Consider the following 19149-nt stretch of genomic DNA (forward strand, 5'->3'; position numbering starts at 1 on the left):
GTTTATATATCTCAACTGATTCGATATGCAAGAGCTTGTTCTGCGTATAGTCAGTTTTTAAATCGAGTTAAGCTACTGACAAACAAGTTGATGGTACAGGGGATTCAACAGTCTCGATTGAAGTCAGCATTTCGAAAATTCTGTGGTCGTTATAATGATCTAATTCGTCAATACAACCTCGCATTGGAGCAAATACCGATTGTTAAGCCGTTCTTGGCACAATGATTTTGACTGCGGATAACTCCGTTTACCTGATCAGGATATATGGCTCACGGCGGGTGTGACCGGTCAACAGGGGATGCTTACTCCTCCTAGGCACCTGATCCCACCTCTGGTGTGTCCAGGGGTTCGTGTTTGCCCAACTATCTATTTTGTACTGCTTGTAGGAGTTATGAGATTGATCACTGTTCGTTATCTTCACCTTGCATATATATATATATATATATATATATATATATATATATAAACACTGAAAACGCCACAACACAACACAGTTGGTTATTTAAACCTAAAATTTTCGACGTAACCCGCGTCTTTATTAAGACACAGATATTACATAAACAAATACCATACATTACACACTTATTTCGGATTTCAAACATTTCGGTTGAGCATCACTGAAGAAACATTATTTGTCGAAATGCGCATCTGGTGCATCAAAATTGGTACCGTATAAGTTTTACATCATGACCCCTGGGTCGAGGCCTCTGCTGGTGGACTGTTAGTCCCCGAGGGTCTCTACAGCCCAGTAGCTAAGTACTTCGTTACCAGCTGAAAAATACGGATGTATATTTAATTGCTGTTATAAAATTTATAAATTCGTTTCAGAATTAAGGATTATCTCCCTCATGCATAGCTCTTATCCTTGGAAGAATTTGGCTCCACGTTTTTGGCACGCTGTTTTTGTCTATATTTAGCTTTAAATTTCATAGTTATTTCGGATTTCAAACATTTCGGTTGAGCATCACTGAAGAGACATTATTTGTCGAAATGCGCATCTGGTGCATCAAAATTTGTACCGTATAAGTTTTACACTACAAAAAACACACCAAACGACAAATATCAATAATCTACATTGTTAACAAGAATGATATACTAATATACTGAAATATATACCCGCCACTGTAAAGTTTTGTGTGTTGCCTTAACTGAACAGCAAATATCGAATACAATTACTAATATTTTTGATACTCCGATATTCAGCTTGCAAAACTCATATACCAAATGTCTTCTAATCTTGTGCACGTGGTAGTGTGAGTGATATTATCTTCTTACTAGCTTTGACTAGTGGGTTAACCCTTTAGCTCGATCGGTAAAGTATTGGGCTGTTATGTCAGTGGTACTGGTTTCAATTCTCAGCACAGGAATAAGCCATTCCCTGTTACAAACTCATAGATATTTTTGAATCAGAAGTAACGCATTCATAAGAGCTGTCCAGTGAAGCATAATTTTCATATCTTCTTGCTCTGAAGAGTTCTAAAATCTTATAGTTCCAAGAAATATACCGAGACTTTTCAAATATCCATTACACCCTTTTGTATTGCTTATAGAAGTTATGAGATTGATCACTGTTCGATATCTTCACCTTTCACCCCCTCCACTTTAACAAAGTACACTATCATACATTTATGTATATTAAAATGTACAAAAATATTATAAAATCTTCACATTACAATCTTTAACGGTTTACTCATAAACATGTATACTAGTATACCTATACCTGTATGCATGAAAGGTGAATATGTGTCGCATACAATGAAGGCCAACCACCTCTTGTTTACAATCCATGAACCTTTTATCATTGACATTTTTTCCAGTCTGACACTTCTTCGACTAATCAGAATTCTTATCTATTTTAATTCTTTTAGAAAGTGTATTGAATATGGAGACAATAACAATAACAATGGCTACATACAAACTAATTTGAGCGTCAGTTTTCCTTGTACCCGTGTACCCAGCCCGGTGAGGTTACAATAGGAACATATTTTCGCGCCACAGATACATGTAGTCGACAGTCAACAAGTAATTGCATAGAATATGCAACATTAAATGAAAGTGATCAATCTCAAAACTCCTATAAGCAATACAAAATAGAGAGTTGGGCAAACACAGACCCCTAAATATCATTTTTAAATTCACTTTCTCCCCACAGTTCAACCCCGTATATTTCTATACATTTGTATCGATGTTGTTGGCCTATGGCCACGTTGTACTGCCCACCAACATGAAAACTCCCGGGGAGCTTGTACAGGATGGATGTTAAGTGGACAGTACAACCCACTTTGACCCAAAGACCCCAACTTACCGAAAGTGGTCCCATGAGGGAGTGGTGAACCTCAAGTGTCGTAAGAAATTCCTTAAGCTTGAGGTTGATTTCGGGACCGACCGGCTTGTGGTCAGCCCGCGTGATGTTTACCTGGTATTTCATAATACCAGGTAACAAGTAAGTTACACAAACTAACTATACAAATACTAACTACACGAGGGACAAAAACACACACTATACATATGTACATACGATATACCACGAGATGGCCGTTCTTGCTGATCTGTACTGGGAGGCCAGGTTAACGAATGCAAGTAATCTTACGGTTATGAATGGTACTGATATTCCACCAACATCAAAATCTTTGAGTGATTTTCAGAGATATGACAAAGTTGAGAAGAAACAACTATCAAATCTTCCATTTGTTCCAAAGTCAGAGACGATGTTTTAAGTGTCAGAAAAGGGGTCACATTGCATCAGAGTGTCGGAGTTTATGTTATTACTCACCATCAGTGTGATGAAAATCGTGCATGTCCTGAAGAACAAGGTGAGGTTTCTTTTGTTTTCTCGAGCACAACTGTCGATTCAGTTGCAGGTGTCCTCATCATGTTAACGTCAGCACAACATGCCAATTTCTGCAGGTTATGTAGAAGGTAAACCAGTAACAGTGTTAGAAGACACTGGTTGCAGTGGTATTGTGGTACGAAGGAGTAAAGTTGACGCGTCAAATCTGATCACGAACAAGTTCCAAACGTGCATTTTAGCTGATGGTTCTTTGATCAAAGTACCTGCAGCAGTAAGGTCTATCAATACCCCTTATATTACAGAAACTTTTGAAGCATGGTGCATGGCTAAACCAGTCTACGATCTGATCATATGTAAAGTTGACCATGTTAGACCATCAGGAAATCCGGATCCCAATTGGACCGATGCTCATGCCGTAGAAACCCGTCAACAAACTAAGGAAAAGCTGAAACCGTACCCACAATTGAAGGTACCAAAGAGATTCAGAGATGTTGTTATGAAGTTGGCTCATACATCGATACTGTCTGGACATCTAGCAACTTCTAGAACAATATCAAGAGTCCTCTCAGAATTGTATTGGCCCGGAGTACAATCCGATATCAAATGATTTTGCCGCTCATGCGATTTCTGCTAAAGAACCGTGTACAAGGATAATGTATAAAGTATCCATTGCAGAAAATGTCATTGATAGACGAAACGTTTAAGCGTGTGGACCCATCCACCCCCTCACTGATAAAGGGAACAGGTATATTCTTACACTGGTGGATTATACAACTAGATACCCAGAAGCCATTCTTTTAAGGACCATTGAGACAAAGTGTTGCAGAGGAACTTTCAGATATCTTCCCCAGAGTCGGTATTCCTCAAGAAATGTTAAGTGACATGGGAACACAGTTCACCTCATCCCTCATGAAAGAAGTAAGTCATCTTATATCAATCAATCATATCACAACTTCCTCATACCCATCGATAACGACCGGAATGGTCGAGAGATTCAACGGAACTCTCAAATAAATGCTGAAAAGGATGTGCAGTAGCTAAGTAAATCGTTACTAGCTTGAAAATACGGATGTATATTCAATTGCTGTGATAAAATTTTGATATTCATTTCAAAATTAAGGATTATCTCCCTCATGCATAGCTCTTATCCTTAGACGAATTTGACTCCAGTTTTTGGAACTCTGTTTTCCCCTAATATAGCTCTTACAAGTTTATTATTTCGGATTTCAAAAATTTCGGTTGAGCATCACAGAAGAGACATTATTTGTCGAAATGCGCATCTGGTGCATCAAAATTGGTTTTACATGTGTATAGAAAACATGCAAGCCAGGAAAAGAAAATGATTTGAACATGCAGATAATTAATATTTCCGTGAGTATGTAGACGAAATCTTTAAAGTAATCTCAGATAAAAGAGGTAGGCGATGAACAGGGTGAGAAAGGTCAAATATGTATAATTCAGGAATTGTTGTAGATATCTTGATTGTCAGATTGTGAGAGCCTCAGTCAAACCATAGAAGATGTATGAAAGCTGCTGATAAAAATGGACGTTGTCAAAAGAAAGGGGACAATGTCAAAGACAATTCTAGACGTAGCTTACAAGAAAGATTGTTTTGCTGTTTTCCGCCACACTCAACAATTTTTCAGTCACCTGGTGGCGCTCAGTTTTTATTGGTGGAAGAGAGAATTCAGATACAATGTACCTTGGAAGAGACCACCGACCTTTCGAAAGTAAACTGGGAAACTTTCTCACTTGTTTTAATTTTAATACTGTAAAAGGCTGGCGATATATTAATTGACAACTCTTTCCAACACTCAAATCAAAATCTCAGAAATCCTTTATTTTAATTCTGTATTCGATCTGAAGAACATATAAACATATAAAAAATTCTATAGAAGCATACACACTGTCACATGATATACCTTTAGTATCTCACGTCAAAAATAAATTATCATTTCTTAAAAGCGACTAACGTCTTTAAATGTGTCAGAAATCGCTTGTTTGATAGACTGTAAAGAACAGGATTGATAACTTGATTAAAAAAGAAAAAGTGTTTCAAAGTCACAGAATCAACGAAACCTGGAAGAGCAATCCAAACTGGGATCCACGTGACGGTACACACCACAGCGCTGACACACATCAAAAGCGCTATTTTCCTGTTCGCTACTTCTTCTGTACTCTTTCGACCTGATCCTGGATGATGCATTGGTGATTTCAGATCTGTTGGGGAGGATCTTTGGAAAATCTCCACTGGTGTCAAAGTGGGTACTTCAAGATTCATCGGTGAAGGAAGTCGGAGAGGGGCTACTTTTCTGCCCAATGAAAAGTGACTTTTCGTTGTTACTGGTAAACAAATACTATGGCTTTTTAGGTTTTTCTCATTTGGAGTAAATGTTGAGGTGTCCAAGACAGCCTTACTGCGAAGAGACATTTTTTTGCATTCTTTATCATCAGCCATCACGGAAATATGTTGGGATTTGAACTGCGAGGAAGGTCGACGCGATTCCATCGATATGATTTGTCTGTTTTTAGCTCTCCTTTTGAGTGTGTTAAAAATGTTAAAATACAAAGACATCATCAATATAATGCCGCACAAGAACACAGCCAACAATACACTATCCGGAACTGTAAACCCACGGGTGCGGATCTTACATGAGGGTCTCAAAAATACAACTGGTGCTGTCACGGCAAATGAAAAACAGCCAGCAATGATCACGGTTGTATACGTATGGCAGTCCGTCTGCACTCGGGTTGGAAGATGCACTGCAGCAAAACGTTGAGCAGCAACAATTAAATGCATCAAATTTGAAAGAAAAAGAAAGCTTAATTTCATGTAGGATAGAAAAAGCCGAACTTGTCCTGGTAATTCTTCCACAAACTGTTCCACGATAGTACAGGGTGCGATGATGCTGCAGATGAACAGGTCAATGATAGTCAGGAGCCTTAGAATCGTCTGCTTTGGTGAATATACTCGTCTCCATTTCACGTATACAGCTAGGGTGATTGAATTCAGCGCACAACCTATGAGTGAACACGAGATCATCAACACCAGAAAACTAACTGTGTCCAACATGTCTCCTTTTGATGGTGGTTCTGAATAATATCAGAGCTGTCATGTAATCAATTATATGATTGTTCCACAAAATGTATGGATTACACAGTAGCCAATGACAGTTTAGTTTCTAAATGTTAGATCAGTGGCATTTAACTATTCACTAACATGTCTCCTGAAATTCTACACATGATTCAATAATTATCTCTTTAGGATCAACAAATAAGATTGGAGAATTCAGTTATGCTATATAATTTCGATTACTCGGTGATTAGAACGTTCGATCCTTGACCGGCATTGATTAATTAATTTATATTGTTTAACGTCCCTCTTCAGATATGGCCTTTGAGCAGGGAGGGGTCTTGATCGTGCCACACTTGCTGTGACACGGGATCTCAATTTTTGGAATTTCATCTGAAGGACGGCCCCATTTAGTCGCCACTTACGACAAGCAAGGGGTACTGAGGACCTATTCTAACACAGATTCTCACGGGACTCTGAAATGAAATTTCTCCATTGAATGAAAGGTGAAGATAACGAACTGTGGTCAATCTCATAACTCCTATAAGCAATACAAAATAGAGAGTTGGGCAAACACGGACCCTTGGACTCACCAGAGGTGGGATCAGGTACCTATAAGGAGTAAGCATTCCCTGTCAATCGGTCACACCACCGTGAATCCTATATCATGATGAGGTAAACGAAGTGATCCGTAGTCAATATCAGTGTACCTGGAACGGCTTAACAATCGGTATGAAACACGTCAGACAGCATTTGACCCAATGATAGATTGTATTGGCAAACCAAATCAATATAACGACCATAGAATGTGCAAAATGCTGACTTTAAACGAGAATGTTAAAACTCCTGTAACATCAACTTGTTTGTCAGTAGATTGCGTCGATTTACAAACTTATCATACGTAGAACAAGCTCTTTCGAATCGGATCAGTTTAGAGATATACACATCACATGCATGTGATGATGGAATATTGCTACATAAGTATGGGAAATTGACGATGGGGAAGCTGAAATCATCCCGTTTGTCATAAAATTGAGTTGTTTGTTTGCTATCAATATCCATTTTCAATAAAATATCTAAGTACAAAACCACCGCGGTCATCTAGAGGTAGAGCGTTCGTCCCGCATACGGAAGGTCGGGGTTCGAATCCCAGCCCCAACAGACCTAAGTCGTAAATACAGGTAGTGACAGTTCCATTGCTAAACGCTCGGCATCAAGTGTGAATGTCACGGGTCCTCGGGGATGACCTAAAGAACCCCCACTGCTTAATGGCCTTAAACATCGAAATAGGCCTATATTTGAAGCTATTGGTGACGTCTCCATATGAATGAAAAATTCTCGAGAGGGTCGTTAAACAAGATAAAATTGATCACTCTAAGTACGAAGTAGATGTAGGGGACACGATATATCTACATGTTGAGCTGAAGGCCACAGCAAGAAATTTTTCTCTCGTGTAAAAGCTTTTGCATAAACTCTTCTTTATAAGAATATAAAAACGTGTCAGCAAACAAATGAGCACAATTCGTGCCCATGGGAATTCCATCTGACTGTTGGAAGAACTGATCACCAAAGACTGCGAAGATATTGTCAATGAGACCCTCCAGCATATTTTCTATTTCAACTTGTACTTATACGTGGAATCAGAGTGGTGTTTAACAAAGTAATGTTTCAGATGACTGACCACTACACATGAATGTTTTCAAACTTTTCCATTTTTGTTGAAGAAGCATGTCTATGGTGTCAAAATTATCGTGAGGAATGGTCGTGTAAATTGATGAAAAGTCATATGTTTTGATCTTGTTAATTTGAGAAAAGTTTTGCGATTTCAAATTTACTAAAACTTCTTTAGAATTTTTATAAACCCACATTTGATTTAAACCAAGTCTGGTATATGTTATGGGACAGTATGTTTGAAGTTTGTCTTTCAAAGCTGTTAAAATTTTTGCGAGGAGCAAAGATGGGGGCTTGGTAGAACATTTGCTCGATCCAGCAATGTATCTTTGTTTAAAAATAACAATATTATCGAATATAGATTAAAAAGAGTTTTGCACGCAAATAAAGATTTGTATAATACAGCAACGTTTCAGACACCATGTAAGGCAGTAATTTTTTTTTTTTATATTTATCGATTCCATATTTTCACTGTCTTGTTCGTTGGGTATGTGAGGTGATGAAAAACAATGGAGAACGTGATAATGTGTGCATGAAAGGTGAAGATAACGAACAATGATAAATCTCAAAACTCTTATTAACAATACAAATTAGATAGTTAGGAAAACAAGGATGTTTTTCTATAATTACTAAGTTTGCATTGTGATTAATCAACTCGCATACCCAACAAACTAGACAACGAATAACAAGGTAGAACTATCAACTGATAACTGGAAATTTAGAAGTATTTCTCTGGTAATGATAAAAGTGAAAACCAAACCAGTATAGGATTTTACGTTCAATGACTTGAATAATACAACACAACAAAATCCGAATTCTGTAAGGAAAATATACATAATTGAACGGAATAAAGAGTAATGGGTTGATTTCACAATCATCAAAATTCATGATAATTATGTTTTTCCTAGGGTACTTCTATACAGGCACATTTCTGGGGGAGGGGGAGGCTGTTACATGTATATTGCCAGTTTTCCCGGAGGGAGAAATTACTGGGGAGTAAGGCTACTAAATAACACCGGGCGCAGATCTAAAGTTTGTCGTGTTGTCAATTTTGACAATAGAACAAAGGGCCGCCCTACCACTAGACTACCTTCGGCGAAAAAAAAATGCATCGATATGATGCAATCTTTGCGCCAATTCATGTTCGAGTCATCTTACCGGTTACGAAAAAGGACGATCGCGTGATCCGATTACAATGCCACCATTCGGAATCTCTCTAGTGCAACATAAAAATCAAGTGACCGATGAAATTGGCTCATTTGGGTCACAACCGGTCACATCATCCCTCGACTAGCACAACCGGCCACATTATCGCTAGACCACAATAACCGGCCATATTATCCCTAGACTACCACAGCCGTTCACACCATCCCTAGACTACCATAACCGGTCACATCATCCCTAGGCTACAACAACCGGTCACATCATCCCTAGGCTACCACAACAGATCACATCATCCCTAGGCTACCACAACCGTTCATATCTTTCCTAGGCTACCACAGCCGTTCTCATCTTTCCTAGGCTACCACAGCCTTTCACATTATCCCTAGGCTACCACTAGTCATATTATCCCTAGGCTACCACAACTAGTCATATTATTCAGCTAGAGTTTGAAAGATATAATCACTGCACCAACAACACTGAAGTTTTTAGGTGCGTAATACTCTTGTGATGTCGTAACAGACAATCCATGGGTCTACATTTTAATTTTTTTTAGTTTGCATTATAAGTGGAATCTAACGATAAGCATCATCTGCCCATCTTTAGTCATATTGATATTGATATTCTAAGCCAAAGAGAGATAACCCGTGCATGTACAATTTATAAGTGCAGACGTGAATTATATTACCATAAACTAAATATTCATTTGAATTATTTTTTTACTCGATATCAAAACTGAAGTTCATTTCAGATTTAAGATGCTTGAAAACTGCACCACTCAATTTATGAATATGTATAGACTTGCAAACTTAATGTCATTTAATTCGTTAATGAATTATTATTAAAAAATAGAAAATTGTGAATGATCATGTCACTGATAATTTACAATATGATTATAGAATAAAATTTTGACGTCCAAATTCAAGTTTACGATTTTTTTTAAATTAACAAATATGTTTTAGTGAATCTTTTATGAAAATCTTTCTCAACTTGCCAAATCTGAATTGAATTTGATGAGAAATACTTTAAAGATTTTAGGGCCCCGTGCTGAAAATACAGAAACCATATAAAAATGAGGTCTGTCCATTCGTCTGTCGAGTGTTTGTTTATTTCTTTGTTTTATGTCCCGTCGAGAATTGTTCACTCATATTGAGACGTCACCAGTTGTAGGTGAAGTACCACAAATTTAGACCTATGCTTAGCACTTAGGGCCATGGCAGTGAGAGTTCTTTATCGTGCCAACGCCTGCCGCGACAGGACCTCCGTTTCCAATGTCATATCCAAGATATCCGTAATTCTCACTTCTAAATCCCAAGAGTTTGGCAAAGGAGCAATCATTACCTATTTTAATGTCTTAGGTTTGATGTGACCATGGCACGAGCGGGGCTTGAACTGATGACCTTCCGGTTACAAAGCGAACGCTCTACCACTGAATTACCGCGACCGGTTTCGTCGGTCGTCACTGCGACATGATATGTTGAATAGATTTTCAACATAGAATTTTCATATTTCATACATAGTAGTTGATTATTGAACAAGGTCACATATACGTTTTAGGGTCAAGGTCACAACAAACGTCCAATCTCTAACTTGATCTTGCTTTCATTGAGGCACGATGATTTGAAAAGTTTTCAATAGATACCTTTCATATTTCATAGAAAGTTAGTTGATGATTAAATTAAGAAAGGGTAGTATTGATTTTATGGTCAAGAGGTCAAAGTTCACAGACGACCCTCAATCCAATTCAGTAACCCTTTCATCGTGACACAATACCTTTGAACATTTTTTAATGTACATCTTTCATATTCCACATAAAGATTTATCAGTTGTTTATTTCAGAAAACATCTATAAAAAAATTTATTGGGGGCATCTCTCTGCTTGGCATTCATCGTTTACATTGTGATTCTAAATCAATGACTTGGTTTTTTTTAAAGGAAAAACTCTCATATTTTATAAAAAGGTACATGTAGTTGATCATTAAAAGAAGACACTCTAGATTTTTAGTCATCAGGTGAAGAGTTATAAAAATGTTGTTGTTGTCACCCACAACACGTTAGTTTAAGGCTACCGAGAGTACATAGCAACTATCTAGGACGCACATAGCAACCACCTAGGACGCATAGTGGATAATTTTCTGTGTTAATCCTTAATTCGGTAAACAAATATATTTGGTATTTAATCTCTCTTTTTAATGAAAGTCTAATATCCATTGACTTCATACGTCATTGTTGTACCCTGAGAGTCTACATGTGAGATTAAAGTCAAGAGGGGCGTGTCAAAAATATGGCTTTGGTCAGTAATACCGGGTATGTACACCATTAACGTTGTTAGCTGCGCGTGGGCGACTTGTCATTGATTGATAGACACTTCAAGTGGTCGTCTTGTGAATGTTCGGCCATTCTTCAAACAATGGTCTTTTCATGTTCTTGTGAATTATGAGACTGGCGGCTGTGTATATATACTGTACCTATACATGTAGCTCGTCCCACAATATTCAGTCGGGTTTAAGTCCGGGGGAAATAGCGGACCAATCAAAAACGGTAATGCTGTTCATTTGAAGAAAACTTTGAGTCAATCTCGCAGTGCGCGCGCATTGTCCTGTGAAAACATTAATCCATTGCCTTGCCTATGATGCTGCATTGGGTGTGATAACAGAATTTCGTCCCTCTACCTTTTGATATTTAACGATCCATTCAATATGACCAACTGTGATCGAAAAGAAGTATAACGCACTTGGTGTGCGATTTCGCCTATATAAATACTTTTTTCTTGAATACAATTTTTTTTTTACAAATATTCTGCTATACAATTAATGTCAGTTCATACTTGTGTTTACTCAAATTACTCAATAATGATATCTATGTTGACAGTATCTTTATTTGATAAGCATAAACATCACCGTGGTTATATAAATTATAATTATAGTAGATGTAACGTAATGGGTCTTTAAAAATTGCAAACTGTTGCAAAAGGCCACCCTAAACCAGAAATAAAACACTGAAATTGTTTTACTTGAGTATGACTGTACATAAGTCCATTTGAGAAAATTTGGTTTAAGGTGGCCTTCTTGTTGAAATGGCTAAAATATGGAAAAATCGTTCTCAAAATTTACCTTGAGATTTAGCAGTCTGTCAAACGTGGTAGCTTTAAATGCCTGGGTGGCCTAGTGGTTCAGGTGCTCGGTAATGTTACACTAAAAGCATACATTCCGAGTTCAAATCCAATATTTTCCCAATCTATCTTTGTTTTTTTTTTTGCTTTTCATTTTTTGGGGTCATTTGGGGGGGGGGGGGGACAAATATTAGTCATTTTCATCATAACTTCCAATATTTGCAAGGTACAACTTAAAGAAAAGGAATTTATTTTGAGATCACTGTAGTTCCGTTTGTTTACACTATAACCTGTTCCTGTGTGCACAGGATTTTCAAACGGTAATATGGCTGACGACAAGCTAAACAAATACTACAAGAAAAGGGGTACAAATGCACAGCATGAAATAAGTAAATAGGTCAAGGGAGGAAAATAACTGTTATACAGTTTCAATTCTCAAAAGTAAATATAATACCTCATGTAGCAACTGTCATATGATATTTAGGCGAAACTAAACACTCGAATTATCAACCAAAGGCAACTGAACTGATGAAATCTATTAAAGGTGCTGCAGCCATGTCAGAAAAATACAGTGAGCTAAGTAATGCCATTTGTAAAAGGGTTGTTGATATGAATGCACCTATAAGATGTGTTGCGTTTTTAAAGTCTGTTGGTAAATAGGAAGTGAACTTTCCAGTGCAATCTGCTTTACTTTGGCAATGATCCATTAAACTGTTTCCTTATTCTAAATTTTGTCTTATCCCATCAATCGAAAATGCTCCATTTCTATAGCATTTTAGACACATATGTACATGTCTATCTGAATTTTCTCTTGTATCAACATACAAAATCACAGGCTTTTATAAGATGTTCTCCTTCCTCAATGGAATTTAGATTTTTTCCACAAAACAATGTCTATTTTCTGTTGAAATACCTTTATACCAACATTGACGTTCAATTTTAAACAATAACTTGAATTTCTTTATTTGCACAAAGCGTCTCTAAAGTGTACATTTTTAAATGTTGTCAAAATGTTTTAAAATGACAATATCAAAGGTGAAGATAACAAACAGTGACCAATGTCATAACTCCTAACAACAATACAAAATAGAGAGTTGGGCAAACACGGACATCTGGACACACCAGAAGTGGGATCATGTGTCTAGGAGGAGTAAGCATATCTAAATATATTTCTAGTGGAAAAATAAATTTATATTTACATTAGAATTATAATTTGCTACATGACAAATGCCATGCTTGCATGAATTTATCACAAAACATTTCAAAGATGAAAAGACAATTCAAACTCAATATATAAGAAAAGGGACTTCCCTGGGAATTGTGTGGCTAAAAGGAAGATTACACGTTTTTAATCAGCTGTGTATAAATCTATAAAAGGACAGCCCTAGGCATTTGGACACATTTTATAAGGAAGCCAAAAGTACAACCCTTTCAACTTCCTTGTGCATACACAACCCCTAAGGTAGTCCTTTTCTATATATAGAATTTTAATTAGTTAGATGTACATTTCCTTTTGTTTATTTGGATTTTACAACGTTAGAAAATGTGCTTTAAAACTTAAGACGTAACTTCTAAAGACTAGATTATATGTAGTATGACTTAATCATCTGTCTTCGAGAAAATACGTCCAAGCATCATATTTTTGTAACATTCTATGTTACCTATTCGTGATTTCCACAGGGCTTTGACACAATCTAAGCAAACTGGTATATATAGTATATAGAGTGAAGAGAGCTAACAACAGCCATTTCAATTCTCGGTTGCTCGCTTCAAACTCTCAGAACTTCGGTATCAATCATGATAATGCGTTAAAAGTTTTCCCATTCGAAGGCCAGAATATTGTTCTGTTTTAAGATCCTGTCTTCACAGAATCTTTGAAAGAAAGGAGTCCAACTTCCGAGAATTAGGTCGTTAACCCTACACCATTTTCTCCATGAAACTTTCCTTCATTATGTTGGATTTTATGCATCCGTTGCAGTCCAACTTAGAAATACCGTTTACAATATAGAGCTCTACTTGTGGTCGCCATCACAACATCGTTAATCGTCCGTTTCGGCAGACCAGATTCGTTTTCACCGGCTATTAGCCTCCGAGTTCAAAAGAGTCAACCATATTAAAACTGTAAATTTCCGGTGAAGATCCGGAGTGTTTATATGGATATTGAATATGTGCATGTGGGATGGGTTTTGATTTTCTACAATTTTTGAGAACATTACAGGTTATTGAACTTGGTCCATTTTGAGGAAATCTCGATTTTTAACTTAAGACCTTTTGTTCATATGAAAGTTTGTCACAGCCTCATAATGGCTGATAATATCTGAAGCAAAGTTATACAAATTATATAGCACAAGAAAAACACCCTATGTAAGCATTTCACGGGCGTATTATGTACCGTTTGTGGTACTCTTGTTGCAAGAATGTCCTGGGTGTAAATAGAAAGACATGTAACAATATGGTTTACAGCAAATTAGGAAGATTACCTTTATGTATTAAGAGAAAATTAAAGATTTTTAAGTACTGGATAAAACTGAAGAACACAGAAAATTGTATTTTAAAGGCTGGTTACGAAGATATGTTCACTTATATTATTATACTTTCATGTAAAATACTCGAACCTGATTGGTCGAGAAGCATTTGAAAAACATATTGTTACCCTCTGAGAACAGAAAACACGTGCCCCAGGGTGATAGTATCTAGCAACGGGTAACAGTACTTGACAACGGGTGATATTATAAAAAATTATAACATGCGTCAAAGAACCAGAGCCACGAATAGCCAAAAATGGCCCTTAGTCAGAACATGATATTATTCTCGGGGACAGAAACCAAGAATATCTATTTTTCAAATATGTTATCCTTTTCCCGATATCTTTTCAATTTTTTTAGTTATTGACGTTCAAAGTACCCATTGTTTTGGCCAGATTGTTATTGACGTCGCAATTTTGCAACGTAACGTCACAATTTTACAACGTTTCACGTACTTTTACGTGAAAGTTCTCTAGGTATTAAAGTGAAACAAAAACACTGTTAATTCTATATTAAACACACACCTATATAATATACTAGTACATCCCTTTCTCCTCTCTCTGTTTGTCTCCTTCCCTCTCTTTATATTTTTTTTTTAATTTTTTTTATTTATATGCAACCATTCAACAGTTTTAAAGTAATATTAATTCAGTAACTCTTTACTTAGCTTTGTTATTTAAGTATGACATGAAGATAAACCCAATCCCAATATTTTAACTGTATAACCATTTATTGCACATACCGATAGTTTTCGGGGGGGGGGGGGGGGCATCTTAAAATGTACACGAAAACACGGTGGATCCAACCGTTGACTTACGAATAAGATCTATTGACGTATGTATGTGCGTTTCAATATTACATGTAGTTTATGTTGAATATTGATCACTTATTTTAACAATCTTTTATAAGTTTGCGGATTTTTATTTTATTATTTGTTTGGGGGTGTTATTATTATCCCGCATGTACATGTAAACACGCCAAAAACAGTAATTAATAGCCAGGCTTCGGACAGCGGCGTTATTTCAGACGCACGTTGCTACATGTACAACTTTGGACAGTGAGTAAACATTTTAATCTTATGTTTCACACTTTTATTTTGTGTTTTGCTATATAGGGAGTTACGTTTATGATAGGGGGGGGGGGGGATGGGGGCCTCACACTGGACCAAAATTTTGTGTCGCAACCTGGCGCGCGTGCATCGACTCATACACGTTTACTGTAGATCTATATTTCATGTATATTATTCAAGAGGCATATACAACATATCATATCTCTGATTATTCTTACACAATTTATACAACATAGCTTTGTTTAGCTTTTATCACAAATCACTATAATTATTAGGATATTGTGAAAATCGATTGTATTTCAGCAGATTGCTTTTTAGTCAGTCTGATGACATTGCAGCACAATCATGGTTTTATTTCTAAATATTGTTTTTGGCTAAGTTGACTCAATTCTATTTCATACCAGAAAAAATAGGAGTATTTCATAGCATATAAACTGGCTATATTAAATAAAGACAAGAAATGAGTTTCTAAATGTTTATTAATCATTTTAGTAGTGTAAATGACATATATTACTCATTAAATTTGCAGTCTAGAAAAAGTCACTGATGACAAAGTTACTGAAAATTGATTACTGTAATACATAACACATGATCATAGTTTCGCATCACATTTTCACTGAATAATCCTGTTTTCATCTTGAAATCCAGAATGACAAAGTGGTCCTTTGGTGAATCTCATCATGTAGAGGAGAAGGGACTTCATGAAGTCTGAAACAAATTTTAAATGGCTTAAGATGATGTGAAGTCAAAAGATGACAGGATAGCAATTTCAGAAGAACCTACTGTTTTGCGTTTCCTCATGGCCATTTTCTAAATAGATCAAACTAAAGACCTAAAGAATAATACAATTTCCCAACATTCCTCTATTCATACACTATACTAACGTCAAATGGATTAGAAAATATAGCTGAACATTCTAGTTTACCTTTCTAGATGAAATCGCTTTTGTACTGTGATGAACCGACAAATTAAATTTTAAATATTTTTATTAACACAGAAGTATCTTCCATTGACTAGCTTGTGTGCACAATCACACGCTTTTTATTCCATCCAGTACAAAACAGATAGCTACCCAGTAATGACTCGGGGTATCTCTATATTTACGATATGTACTGTAGGCAACTGGCACGCGCAAAGTTCTTTTCATTCACACCTACCTGCACATAGAGGATCAACCCTTTGTTTTGTGTAAACTGCTAAATAAACAAGACGCCCCTAAGTCTTATTGTTCCCATGCGACAGGGTATCCACATTCTGCACAGGTAAAACAGCCCTGAGGCTGTTTGGATGCCAACAGCTGAAATTCAAAATGGCGCGCGAATACTAAAATACGAAATGTCCGTGTCGCATTTCCGGAATTTCTGTCGCATTTTATCCCTGAAAAATCGCAAAATGCGACAAATGCGATGGGCAGCGCGAGCCCTGGTCCGATTGGGGGGGGGGGGGGGGGGTAAGGAAACTGTTACAAAAGTAGCCGTACATGTACAGAATAACACATGAACATTTAGTTTAGCCATATGGAGATAATTTATTTTACATTAGGGTAAGAAAATGTTCACGTGAACTCATCATCAGGTAAAATATGTTCCATTTATCTAATTTCATTAGTTTCCTATCCAGATCATTTATTACAATAATATCTAGACCTGTGTGTATTTCAAAATGCATTAATTATTATCATTAACTCCATAATATCTATGAAACGAATTCATTAATTAAAAAATCTTATTCTGATAATGCTACATATTATAGGACCAAACTCCCTCCTTGCATATATTTGGTTAGTGTGCAAACAAAATTAAGCGGATGTTATTTTCACATAAATAGAAACAAGAATTTTATCAATCAAGGGGTTAACTCCATTGTGAATTAACACATCTGTAGTTTGGCATCCACCATAAAATTTGCTTATTTTAACATTTTCACATTTCTTCCTGCCATTAGGTTTAGTTCTTATCTTACATAAAATGCATGAGGGAAACCTTTTTCCGTTATCAGACACTTCCTCCATGTTACAAACACTCAAACTAAGTAAGACAGTGTGGTTTAATAATGTGTTCAGTTCTTCCTTCTGTAATGCTTAGCAATATTTTACTTAATTATGTAGGATAATATATTTAAAAAATAAACACATCAACTTTTACTTCAGGAAAACGAGTGTCATTCATATGTTCACCTCGCGCGGCGCAGACGATGGTTGGATCTCGATTGTATCTGGAGTGGATTGGAGGACTTAGCTTCGTAATTGTTTGATCAAATAACTAAAACTGTTAACTAGTGCAAGGTTTTTGTAATTATCCCTAACATGGTTACATATATATTCAAGTTCATAAATTGAGCATATAATCTATTTGAAATTTTGGGGGCAAAAAAATCGATTGATGTACGTAGCCCTATTTCGACGATGGCGCGGATCCGGTTTTATTTCAATAATATTGTTTGAAATAATCATATTTTATTAACTTTGAATAATTACTGGTTTCGCAAAAAGACAATGGAACAATCCCCAACTATATTATTTGAATATTACGATTGTATTAAACCTATAGTTTGGAAAAGTATTCGGATTTCGTGCATGGAATGTGAAATTCCGGTTATTTGCAGATCATAAAAATTACGCCTCGGTTGACAATGGTTTTCGAGGGGTGAAAATTTTCAATGTTATCCTCAACTACATGCAATATTTATATAATAATAATATTAAATAACTGGTTAGCTAATATAAAAGAAGAATTGTCTAATCTGGGTTTAACTTACTTGTGGGACCACAATAGGAACCAAAATATTTATAAAATTATCGAACACAAAATGTTAGATATATACAGACAAAATATAATGTGTAGTTTTGAAAGTTCATCAAAGTGTATGCCATACCGACACCTAGTTGACAATTTTTGTGTACAATATTATCTAACAAAACCAATAGACTCGTACAGTAAGCAGCTTATTACTCGTTATAGAACCTCGTCACATTCATTATGCATATAAACCGGTAGAAATAATAATATTCCCAGAAATACGAGGATTTGTAAATACTGTAATTTAAGTGATATTGAAGACGAATATTCCACTCCATTCTAAGATGCCCTCTTTATAATGAATTAAGAAAAAAAAATATAGACTAATTCTGATTAAGTCGCAAGTTTAGTTTAGCCATTATAATTTACCTAAGTATAATGTCTCGGGAAAAATATCTAATTCGTTTTATGCTGCGTTCGCTTCAACTGTCATACCCCTGTCATATCAATTATATATTTTTTTTTTCATCAAAACTTCTTATAACGTAAATTAGATTATATCGATGTTATGACGCTGCGTTTTTAACGTCATTTTGACATTACCAAAATTGACACCAATAGCGTGCGCGACGTCCAAACAATAACCAAGTGTATTTAAATTGACCAAGCTTCTGAGTGTAAATAACATCAAAGAACTGAGTAATTTAGGTAAATATCTGAAATGTGCCGCGAAACTACGTAATGACACGGTTATTAATTAGTACATAGAGCATATTTCCCCCGCATATACCAGATACAGTACATATTATGAATCAGTATAATTGGTTATGAATACCTGTAATATATATATATATACTGTGTTTATATATAACTTAAATTTATGCAATAACATTAAGTGTATAACGTTATGTAAGTTTATGCACTCTCCATATACTGTTCCTGTATGTATTATATCTTTAAATCTACTGTACTGCCTGTATATATATGTGTGTATGTGAATCCGATGAGC

The 19149-nt window shown here is 36.1% G+C and overlaps 1 long non-coding RNA gene across 1 annotated transcript; it reads right to left on the minus strand.

Annotated features, from left to right (window-relative positions):
• Positions 1 to 15863: 15863 nt before the first annotated feature.
• On the minus strand, positions 15864 to 16821 carry LOC130047453 (uncharacterized). The gene is made up of 2 exons (XR_008796341.1): positions 16560 to 16821; positions 15864 to 16110 (listed from the first exon to the last, which is right to left on the minus strand). It is a non-coding gene; the product is annotated as an uncharacterized LOC130047453 (long non-coding RNA).
• Between the last annotated feature and the right edge of the window lie 2328 nt (positions 16822 to 19149).

The sequence above is a fragment of the Ostrea edulis genome, chromosome 6 (assembly GCF_947568905.1).
Source record: "Ostrea edulis chromosome 6, xbOstEdul1.1, whole genome shotgun sequence".
Lineage (NCBI taxonomy): Eukaryota > Metazoa > Mollusca > Bivalvia > Ostreida > Ostreidae > Ostrea > Ostrea edulis.